The sequence below is a fragment of the Kogia breviceps genome, chromosome 11 (genome assembly GCF_026419965.1).
Source record: "Kogia breviceps isolate mKogBre1 chromosome 11, mKogBre1 haplotype 1, whole genome shotgun sequence".
Lineage (NCBI taxonomy): Eukaryota > Metazoa > Chordata > Mammalia > Artiodactyla > Physeteridae > Kogia > Kogia breviceps.
Genome location: NC_081320.1, coordinates 53,327,199 through 53,339,493, shown reverse-complemented (window position 1 = coordinate 53,339,493; position 12,295 = coordinate 53,327,199).

The following is a 12,295-nucleotide window of genomic DNA, read 5'->3' as shown; positions in this document are numbered from 1 at the left end:
TATGGTATTTGCTGAGAGAATAAATGAGGCTCCAGACCAAGGTGAATAGGGTCAGATTTGGGAAGTAAAACACTGGAACAGCAAACAGGCACTAGCTGAAGAATCATTCTCTCCCTCCCAGACCCCTCTCCAAAATGTCACGTTGCCGTTAGGAACCCTACACGATGATGAAGATGTGGGAAAGGATATCCCTTAGAGCCTGTAATTTAGAACTACCAATGATTAGAGGAGATCCGAATTTTCCAGCTATAAGGAAACTTAAAGATCATTTAATCTGAACCCCTTGTTTTATGATGAGGAAATTAAAGCATGAGAGGTTAAACAAGTTACCACAAGCCATGGCAGAACTGAGATAAGAGCTCATGTCTCCTAATTCCTAATTTAACAATCTTTGTATTGTTCCAAGTTAAATCTCTAAATATAAGATTTGTAAATGCCTAAGAATAGAATCCTTTTGCCCCCATAGACCAGGGGTCAGCAACCTATGGTCTGCAGGCCAAATCCTACTTGTTTTCTGTTCTGGTAAACAAAGTTTGATTGGAACACAGCCTTGTCTATCCATCTGTATTCTCCATGGCTATGTACACAACACAATGACAGAGTTGAGTAGTTGTGACAGAGACTGCATGGCCCACAAAGCCTAAAATATTTATTATCTGGACATTTGCAGAAAAACTTCACTGCCCCCTCCCATAGATCATTAGGAGGTGGGCATTACCAAATGAACCAGCCTTCTACCCATGGGGGATGAGATTGGTAATTCAATCAGGTGACTATCTAAATGCCTTGCTGAGTAAACCCGAGTAACCTAAGGATGGATGGTGGTGGAACTGGCTGGAAGCTTTGCTGAGGAAGCTGATATCACAGAAAAGATCAGTCCTGCTTTCCCAAGGTCAGCCTACTCAGGAGCAGGAAGGCCTCACACTCCACATGGGTCATGGGGTTGGAGGACCTTGAGACCCTCAAAGTTACCTTGTAACTCTGTCATTCAAACGCCAACCAACAGACCTTCCACCTCACTCCCTGGCAACACACTGCTTTTTTCTAGTCCTCCAGGAAATGCAACCTAAAGGAAGGTGTGCACATGTCCCCTGCTTCAACACTACCAGCATTACCTCTGTTTTCAGTCTTGGAATAATCACATGTATTTAGCAGTGACAGTCCATAAATCTAACTGTTCTAAAAAGAAAAAAATTACTGATACTTGTTCTCTACCTGGTCAGGCTGATTCTTGGACAAAGGGAAGTGTATTTCACCAAACAACATGCTCCACAGTGTTTAAGGTGTACATTACTAGCATTTGGCCTGCAGAAAAACAGTCCGAGTTGCTATATAGGAAAGGATTCATAAATGCTGTTACTTCTCTAGCAGATAAATATGATTCTAAACACTGACAAATGATTTAATTAACATGATACCTTTCTGTGGACACTCTGGGGTTGGCTCAGAAGCTGGGTAAAGCAAAGCTGTCTGCAGATATCATTCTGGTTATATTGCTTGTTACTGAGGAATATTTTATTTGTGCAAACCTGAGATGTTTTTCTCCTCCCCATAAAAAGGAGGTGACCCCTTGAGTCTTGAAAGTCAAATCATCACCAGAATTAATATTTAATATAATTATAATAATATAATAAATAATTTACATGATATATATTGTAATATAATTAATAACACATCATTTTGTATTTTAAAAACTAAAGGAAGCGGACAGATGGTCTGAAGACCACTTCCTGCAACCAGGTGAGACTCAACTTTCAAATAAAATCCAGCTTTCCTACCTCCAATGCCTCAAAAGATGAGGTGAAATCACATCTGACAGCCTCAAGTGAGTCTTGGGTGCTATATGCTCTCACACACCCAGCATCCCTCTGACAAAAAGAATGCTGTGGTGAGTAGGAAGCTAACACTGTAAAGTGGAGAGAGTAAGAAAACATTCTGTAATATCAGCCAGAAGGGCTCCTCTGAGACCCACGTCTGCAGCAGTGGGCAGGGGAAACAGCTCATCTCAGAAGTACTGATAAACTGTGATATGTACAGCTGCTTCTCTGCCAAGACAAGATCGAGGCCTGGAAGTTGTTGATGCTTTTGGAAAAGCTCCCGCAGGAGGAATCACTTCTCAGAAGGGTTGGATACCTGGCTGGGAAGGAAAGGTGGTGGTTGCATGGGTAATGTGGCTGCTGTCCCCGAGTCTCTGGAGTGTCTAAATGCTCATATTGCCTGAGTATGTGCATATCTGAATGCCACATTTGGGCCAGTGAATGAAGCGAGCCTAAGACAATGATGGAAATGACCTTTTACTAATTCTAGCATCATTTACATGGGCAGCTGAGGCTCCATCCTTTCCCAGGGCTGCGCTGGGATGCTGAGCACTTACTCTACTAGCGCTGCCAGAACAAAAGGCTTTGGAACTCTTCGTTGGGACTACTTGTCAGAACCTTTTGCACATCCTTTGGAAAGGATGTGCAAACATCCTTTCCAAACATCCAGTAGTAACAATTTTTATCTTTTGAGAGTGGATTTGACTTTTGGAATGAGTCCAAAAGTTGCTCAGAACCAAGCCTAGCAAACAAGGTGAGTGATCAAACTGGAGGATTTAAATCAAGTATGCAGGATTTAAAACGAGGTTCGACCGTGAAACAATGAGTCTGCTATGCTTGGTTGGCTCAAATCCTGGTTTTAAAAGTGGTGGTAAAAGTCATGTTTTCCACGGCACCTTGAAAGATGGCAGCCTGTGCATAGGGCCTGATACTGAAAGACATGCTCACTGAGATGTCACTTTGCCTGACATAACATTAGTTCCATGATTTTTATTCCCACCAGGTATGTGAGAAGTCAAGGACATACTAGTGGAGTTTCACTTCACTTGGACAGCTGTAAATGTCCACATATCCACAAGGCAAGGGGAGTCTCCCAAAGCCAGGTCTTTTGTCAGAGTTGGGCAAACTATAGCCCAGGAGCCAAATCTAGACCACCAGCCCACTGCCCGTTTCTCAAATAAAGTTTTACTGGAGCCTAGCCATGCCTAGTTGCTTATGTATCGTCTACACTGCTTTCACTCTACGATGGCAGCATTGAGTAGCTGCCACAGAGAACCTGTGGCCAGCAAACCCTAAGATATTTACTATCAGACCCTTTACAGGAAGTTTGCAGACCCCAATCCTTTGTGATTGAGTCTGTTTTACAAGCTAATTAAAGTAGGAAACGTATGGTGAACTATCTTTCCTCTCCACTTTTCCTCAATGACATTTGACCTTTTTTTTTGTATGGAAGGGAGTAATAACATAGAATGTGGCATATACTTTTATTAGTCTCATAGGGCTGCCATAACAAATTACCACAATCTAGGTGGCTATTAACAACAGAAATTTATTTTCACAGTTCTGGAGGCTAAAAATCTGAAATCAGGATGTTGGCTGGGCCAGGCTATGCTCTTTCTGAAGACTCCAGGGGAGGATACTCCCTGGCCTCTTTGTAGCTTCAGGTGGTCACCAGAAAACCTTGGTGTCCCTTGGCGGAACACACATCACTCCACTCTCTGCCTCCATCTTCACATGGCATTCTCCCTGTGTGTCTGCGTCTCTGTGTCCAAATTTTCCTCTCCTTATAAGGACACTGGTCACATTGGACTTCGGGCCCCCTCTAATTCTGTATAACCTTATCTTAACTTGATTACATCTGCAAAGACCCTATTTCCAATAAAGGTAACATTCATAAGTTCTAAGACATAAATTTGGGGAGGACACTATTCAACTCAGAACAATCCAGTACTCGGTATTCGACAAACGTTATTTTTGTGCTCTTCATGATATTCTCTGACCATGATATATTTCCAATCCAGGTGACCCCCCCTCCCTCCACAGCAGCTCTGAGGAGCTTGTCATTCTGTCCTTTGTATGCCCATGTCTGTCCTCTTCTACTTAGAAACATAAATATCCACCCTCTTCACAACTATCTAATGCTCCCTTTTTTACTTCCTCCAGAATATCCACATCGGGGAAAGGCCATGAATCGCATTCTTCTTCTTTTTATTTCTCAAATCTTCACAAAACCAAGACTTCCCAAATCTGGGCTTAGGGTCTCAGTGGCCTTCTCTGATTTGTCTTGTGAGCAAGACCCAAAAACTCAGTCTATTCTTGGTATGACCACAATCACTATCTAACAAAGAGTAGCAATGCTGTCACCATTCTCTGCTGTTCTCTTTTCTCTGTGATTCTGTAGTTATATTTATTTATTTTGCTATTTCCGATAATACTTGCTTTTGTCTAGTGCTATCAAGGAGTCATAAATGTTAAAGGAAATCCCCACCCACCAATAGACAGTATCAACAATGTTAGATTGCCAGAAAAAATACAGGACTCCCAGTTAAACTTGAATTTCAGGTAAACAAAGAATAATCTTTTTTTATGTAAGTATGCCCCCTGCAATATTTGTACAAAAAAAAAAAGTCAGTCCTTGTTTATCTGAAATTCAATATTATTTGGGAATTGGGTAAATTTGCTAAATCTAGTAACCCTAAGTAATCCATTGGCTACTTATGAGTACAAAGAAATTCACTAACTGTACTACACAATATATTTACTTCCCTTACCCTGCTGTCAGTACCTCTGAGGAATCAGCTTTTAAGGCCAGTTGTTACCAAATAACACTTTTCAATTTTTCTTTTTCTTCCTGCATCTAAGGAGAATTCTCTAAGAATTCTGGCAGCATAGTCTATTGGTACCAGTGGTATTAGCATCAAACTGCCATCACTCGATAGCCATATGGCTTTGAGCTGGTTACTTAACCTCTCCCTCTAAGCCTCAGTCTACTCATCTGTAAAAGAGAGATAATCAGAGTTGCTATGAAGATTTAAGTAAACAGTCTATGTAAAACAAAATACAGTACTTGGCATATGAAAATCGTCTAATGAAAATCATCTAATGTAGTTCTATCACTTAGAATCATTATTACCCAACAGACTTTAATTGCATGAGTTGGGCGGGGTGCATTTGACCTGGACCTCAAAGTCACAAGGGCATCTCATATAGACTTTTAGCATACTCTCCAGATGAAATTACACCTGGCCTCACCAAGATACCCTGACAGGCTTGAAACAATGTGCTCACTACATAGCTTTAAACTAGTGTCATACAGTTATATTTTATGGGTATTATTTTATAAATATTATTTTATAAGTTCTGTGATTATTGTGTAAATAGCACATTTCCATCGCATCATAGTTTGGGAACCCTATTTTGGACCTTTCTTACTTTTAAAAATACTGAGACCCTAAGAAACTACAGATAACAGGGGCCTGCACTAATCTCTGCTGATAAATCTATGAATCCACTGCTGAGGGTGATGAGCGGTGGCCCACTCCAGCCCAGAGCATCTAGCCAGTGGGCACACAGGTATGCCTTATATGGGTCACAGGTAAGGCCTCAGGAAGACTGGAGGAGCCAGAGCCCTGGGCCAGTGCTCCATCCATAAACAGCTCATCCATCTTTTCCAAAGTGCCCTACCAATATTATCATTTAACATGTGTGCCATGATGTGGAAAATGGTGGGAAGCACTGTTCTAGCCTCCAGCGGAGCTCACAGCTTTCCCACCTTGACCACCAAAATCCACCCTTGAGGAGAAAGAGGAGTTCTGAAATGGATCAATGACAAATTGAATCTTTAGAGACATACAATTTGGGTCCCCGTATTAAAGGTAGAGGCTTTAATGGATGGGAGGAGTAGAGGGAAAGTAAATAAAACAAGAAAGGGGCAAATTATTCTTGGAGTGCTTCTCTTTCGCCTTCCTCACTGAGTTCCCTGTTATAGGTTCCAACTAGCTCTGTGATCAGAACGTCTCACCCTCCTGATCCCAGATTAAAGGTTGGGCAAAGAGAAGCAAAGAATGAAGGCTCGGGCCACCTCTGCTCTGTCCTTTGAGGAGGAGACTTGTTTTTCTGACATGCCCATTTCTTTCCATTACAGTGAGAGGTAAGATCCAGACAACCCAGGTCAGGAGATGTGTGGGCAACGCAGGAGGTAGGTATTCACCATCTCTGAGACTCTAATCTGAACAACAGGCAATAAAGCGGCATGTCAACGCAATGTCTCCAGGTGCAGTGAGAAAAGTATGGCTTAGGGCTTGAACAACTCTTGGGCTGCAACCCAACACAAAATCTGATTCTGTAACTTTGGGCAGTCTTTTAAATTCTCTGAGCCTTATTTTTCTCACATGTGTAATGGGGATAATAACCCCTTTCTCACTGGGATGTTGCAGGGATTTAAGGAGTTAAAGTAAAAAAGAAAAAGCATAGCACCATTCTGCCTGATGCACAGAGGAACTTAATAAATGTTAGTTTTCTGCCATGTTCCCCTCTCTCTTCCTCATTTTTCTCAGAGAATTCTAAGGAAATATGTTTCCACAGAGCTGCTGCCCATAGAGGCAGCCTTGCCCCCTTGGCTCTACCTTCCAATTAGGTTTTACAGTAGCTGCCTCAGCTGACCCCCCCAAAACCTCCAGTCTCACTCTGCATTTCTAACGACCATACAATGGAGATTCACAGGTACATCAGTCATTCGGCATCTAAAATCTGCTTTAACAATTCCAGTTTTTAAAGAGAAACCTTTCCGATCTTTTTAAATAGTTCAAGCATATTTGAACAAAAGATCTCCCTTCTAAATGATGCTCTTCATTCTTTCCTGATACTTCCTATTCCTGGGCTTGAGTCATCCTGTAGTTAGTCCCTACTCAGAGCCAAGCTAATCTCCCAAGACCACAGACCTAACCAGGCCTCTTCCGTCCTCAAGCACTCTCCGGAGCTCCCTAAGCACCTTGGCCTGGCCAAGCAAGTATTTCATCTGTGGTCACTCCTGCCCCAGCATTCCGACTTCAGCTAATGGAAATGCTTGCTGCACGTGACCCTCACTCTCTCCTGCCGTTCCTTTCTGCTGTTCCTCCTTTTGACACGCGTAACAACCCCCTCCAAAAAAATGCCTTCCCAATCATCCATATTGACATTGTTCCCTTCAACTTCCACACCAATTAACATGCTCTGCATTGAATGACAGATATTTAAATAATAATAATAACCATTTCAACCTCTTATATAGGCCTCACACATCCACAGGTGTATGATATAAATCCTCTAATATTTACATCTGTGTGATCTTATCAACTAGATTATGATCCCTTCAAAGGCAGAGTTTCTATTGCCTATTTCTCTGTATACTCCCCAGGGCATCTCACCCATTGCTTTTAACATAGAACCATGTACAATTAAAAACTTGGTGAAGAAATGAATGAATGAATGAATGGGTCTCAAGAGGGAAGTGCCATAGTCAGGTGCTGTTGAGAAGCAAGGTTGATGACCTCAAAGTTCCTTTCACCCTCTTTAAATGGTACTAGTCTGATATAACTTTTTATGCTATGTATTTATTCCACACATATTTAATGTTCACACACTATGTACAGACTAAGTGCTTGGATGTTGTGATTGATGAAGGGCCCCAGAAATGACCCTGATGTCTCTGCCCTTGAGAAGTCTTCATCTAGTAAAGGGACTTGAGGTGTGGTCATAAATATATACTGACAGGGCAACCTCAGATGAACAACATGAGGCAAGAGATATAAACAAATGCTCCAGGAGTTTGAAAGAAATGCAAACCTTTTGGTTTCGAGAGCTTCATCCAGATCAACAAGAGCCCGAGTTTACAGGAGCTAATGGGATCTGAGGATAAGTGAGTCCAGGGCAGTGGACCCCAGCAAAGTTATGGGTATGGGAACAAAGCACCCCATTGCGCTATACCTTGCCATGAGGTGACACATTCAGAGACAACCAGGTCCCCTGGACTACAGGGGAAAGAGGGCCTATAGTACAACTCAGTGGCTATGGGTCTTGGAATCCTCTCTGTAAAATGGAAATAAAATTAGCTCCTCCATAGGGCTCATATGAAATTGAAATGAAACACTTATCAAAGGTCTTCTGATACCTTAGGGACATCACATACGTCCAATAAATACACCTAGCATATTTATTATTACATGATTTCTTCAACTCTTAGCTGCCATGGGTTGGAAGGTATATCTTTGATTTAAAAACAGTGTTTTAGGGGAAAAAAGCTCTACATGTAGACTGTAAGAGGGATGCTGACCACAGCTATCTTAAAATGCTAAAAAGCTATTTCCTAGAATTGAGATGGTAGTAGACAGCCTGTTGCAAGAGTCTGTTGATTTTGCTTAATTTCTTCAGAATTTAAAGCTACACCAAGTCCTTAAAAGTAAGAGACCTCAGGATATTTGTGTCTATCAAAGTAGAGTCCTATAGCTCAGACCCCAGAGGATGGACTGAGACCTACACAGACACACAGACACACAGACACACAGACACACACACACACATTCCAGATATGCAAACCCAGGCACAAACCACCCTTCACATAAACTTGCTCATTGTCTGAGCAGAATCGTGTTCTTAAAAATAAAACTGTGAGTAGGAGTGCTTGCGTTCTGGAATAGTCTCCCTTTCTTCCCTTCAACCCATGTTCCTTGGCTACATGCTATTATGTGATATTCAGGACTGTCAAACCTTCTGGAGCCATGAGCATTTTGCAGACAACCAATCTCAATATGCATTATCAAAATTAGATCTTTTCTCTGCAGATGACAATTATGTGTGATATGGTTACACGCTTACGAGTCTGTGACACCGTATTGTTGGACTTGGGATACTGACTTTTAACAATGTGTTACCTTATTATATTTGGTGTCGCATTATGCCTGGATTGCAGCATTTGTCCCATGACCCCACTCAGGCTGCAGTTAGTTTCTCAGTAAGTGTGAAACAGCTTTGGGGGAAGAGTGGGTGAAAGGTAACTTGGAAATGATTTTCTTTTGCGACTGTCATTTAACTATCCTGTTCCTCAACAAAAGAATTTCAACTATGCCAGAAAAATACAAGTTGTATGTTCATCAATAAGACTGCCTCTAAACAGAATGGCAATTCTGGTTAGGAGTTCAAACATTCTGAAGGTCTTGGATACCACCCCACAGTCACAAAAGAGCTGACTGCAGGGTAGGGAGAGAGAGAAGGAATAGGACATAAGAAATCCTTGTATTCGTTTCTATAAACACAAGCTCAATGCAGTTTAAACTCATAAACATGCTAAAAGGAGCTAGAGGTAGCCTGTTACTTTGTCATATATTTTTATAGGCCTTTCTGAATGGTTTCAGATTTGATGTAGTAACTGCCTGTTACTAGAAATAAACTGTAAGTCAATTCCATGCTGCCATAATTCACTGCCCAGGGTTGTTCAAAGAGATTTATTTAGTGATGCCCATGATGGACAGCAAGTCCCTTGATACTTTCGTTGTCACTTGGTGTTTTGTAGTGCCTCCAGCTTGCTGACCTCCAGAGACCTAGAAGGAGAGGGCCTTCCCCAGGTGTCACTGGTCCACCAAGTCGGTAAAAGACCTGTCCTCACAAGAAAGCAAAAGAGACGTTCCCTCCAAGTCTCTTTGGATCTGTCTGCTTCCCTCTTTATTTCTAGAGGTTGACAATCATTGTTCCCATAAAAGTGACCTGCTTCTGAAAGAATAAATTAAACCAAGGTCATAATACCACCCAGCAGGAATTAGGTGCCTGGAAAGTAGCAATACCTCATCTCCTTGGCTGGCATTTTCTTTTGGCTCAAGACTTTGGCTGCATCTCCACCATGTCATGCACCCAGATGGAAAGTGAAAAATCCATTCAGCCATCTGGCTGTTTCGGTCTACACAATGCCATGCATCTGGGGCCATCTGGGAGAAGGACTGAAGTTTTTCACTTTCTGCCTGGTTGTTTGGTGTGGTGTAGATGCAGCCTTTTACTATAGGCTAAAGTACCAGATAACCCCCTGCCCCATTTGAAAGGCTGAAGAAAGAGTCCAGGAAAACAAGGCCGATAGCAGTATTCCGGAAAATAAATCAAAACATTGTGAATAGCAGTGTAATACAAACTGCAAGAAATAATAAAGGATAAAACTATTGCTTATTAGACAAAGCAAACACAGAACTGAATCAAGTGATTATTTGTCAACTTAGTTTGTCCCAGACAGCTAGTACAATATTCTCAAGGGCATATTATTACAGCTCTTTCCTATGGTTGGACATTAGTCTAAGAGACATCTTAAATGGACTCCTGTACTTGGAATTGTGGTTGAACTAAAAAATATATGATTTCTACACCCTAATTAGTATCTCCAACAAGAGACTCTGTTTCTCAGAATTAACTCAAAAACAAAAAATAGAGGAATTTATGAAATGCTTCTCAAGAATCATGTTCATCCTAATAGAATTGCTATACAGCTTTCAGAAACTTGGTATATTCACAATACTAGGAGCTTAATAGTATGAGGTGGAAAGCTGAGAGTAAAGGGTGTATACATTGTGAGAAAGCGTAGATAGTAATTGTGCAAATGAGGGTTTCCCTGGTATTGTAATTAAACATCTTGGAATTCAGGGGTACTTTCTCTGCCCCAACTCATTTCTGAAGCTTATCTCTGGCAAGTTCTGGCAGCTTTCCCTTAGCTTCAGTCTCTGCAGACAGCAATGCTCAACTCAGTTTCTAGAGTTTTCTTCCCATATTCTGCTGGGCAAAATAATAAAATGGTTAAATAATAGGAATAGATAAGAAAAAAATCACGATTAAAACTTCCAACCTAGGGAGGCAAGGTGGGGACTAGGTCAGCAGGCTATCACGACATGCACCCAAGGACTTGAGCCCAATCTTGGCCCTGAAGTCGACTTTAGATTTGCCAGAAAAAGGATGGAAGTCATCTAGGGCCCAAAGGAGAAAAGAAAAGTTAATTTATGAAAGGTAGGCTTACAGGAGCTGCTTCTATCCCAGCATTACAAACGGGAATCCCCCTGCACACATTTAAATGGCATGTTCACATTTTATGAAACAGACCCTTAGTTTTAATTGCTTCTTGGACTATAGGCCAATTAAGGATGGGTCGGAAGGGCAGGGATCATTCCCACAGCCTCTGAGGTTCTGAGAGGTGGAGTTTGCCTAGCCTGAGGCATTCATTCCCACTGGTATTAAAAAAAAAAAAAAAAAAAAGACAGAATACACCATTAAACACCTCTGGTAGGAATGCTTACTTTACATGGGCAGAAAGCAAAAACTGTAGACCAAAAGTTCCCCTTTGGCCCCATCTCTTGCTTTCAAATAAAATCAATTACAACATTTCTCCTTGTCTGAGCCATGGAAAACTAAATACCTATATATACAGACCTGGTACTGTATCTTGAGAAACTGCCAATAGGTTTGCAAGTCCTCCGAGATCTCCCCTCTTTTTATCTATAATTGATCCCTTGCACCTTTATGCAATACTGAGGTTAAAGATTAAGTGTTTTTAAAAAATATTACATGTAATACCAGCTGCATAAGATACACATCTTAATGGACTCCTAGTTCCCACAAAGCAATTCCAATATTGTAAATTACTGAAGTAAGTAGTAAGACCCAACTGGGAAGAAAAATACAATCTGTTATTAAGTTATACATTATCCTTACATACCTTGACTCATATGTAGTTTTCCCCTGCTTTGTTATTACATAAGAAAGTTAAAATTTGTAAATTTAGACATATAACATATTTTACCAACCTTTTCCAAAGTTTTTAAAAATCAGCTTTAGATCTGATCACCAGGATAAGTGAGACAGTCATTTGTACCCCATTTTCAGTGCTGAACATATCTAAATGTTCATTCTGAGGAGCCCATGGGGGGAGGTGAGACAGTCAAACTAAAAAGCAATAGCAAATAGCATTTCTCGCTTACAGGTCACTGGTTCAAATCTCACTCCAGCCAGCAGGACCCCAAACCACGAATGACCATTTAGTTGTTCAGAGATCTGGTGAATTGAGTTGCTATGGGACGTCTGGCTGCCAACTCAGCTGGACATCTCATCAAAATGAACACATTTCATAACCCACCCCTGTTCCTCCCTGCTTCCTTCCCTTTTCCCATATTGTCCTAGCTATGGAGCCCTTACCAAGAAACCCCAAGTGACTGGGCCTAGAGGCAGAAACCCTGCCCTCCCATTTCAAGAAATGTAATCTGGGCTTCCCTTGTGGCGCAGTGGTTGAGAGTCCGCCTGCCGATGCAGGGGACACGGGTTCGTGCCCCGGTCCGGGAAGATCCCACATGCCGCGGAGCGGCTGGGCCCATGAGCCATGGCCGCTGAGCCTGCGCGTCCGGAGCCTGTGCTCTACAAGGGGAGACGCCACAACAGTGAGAGGCCCGCGTACCGCAAAAAAAAAAACAAAAACAAAAAAC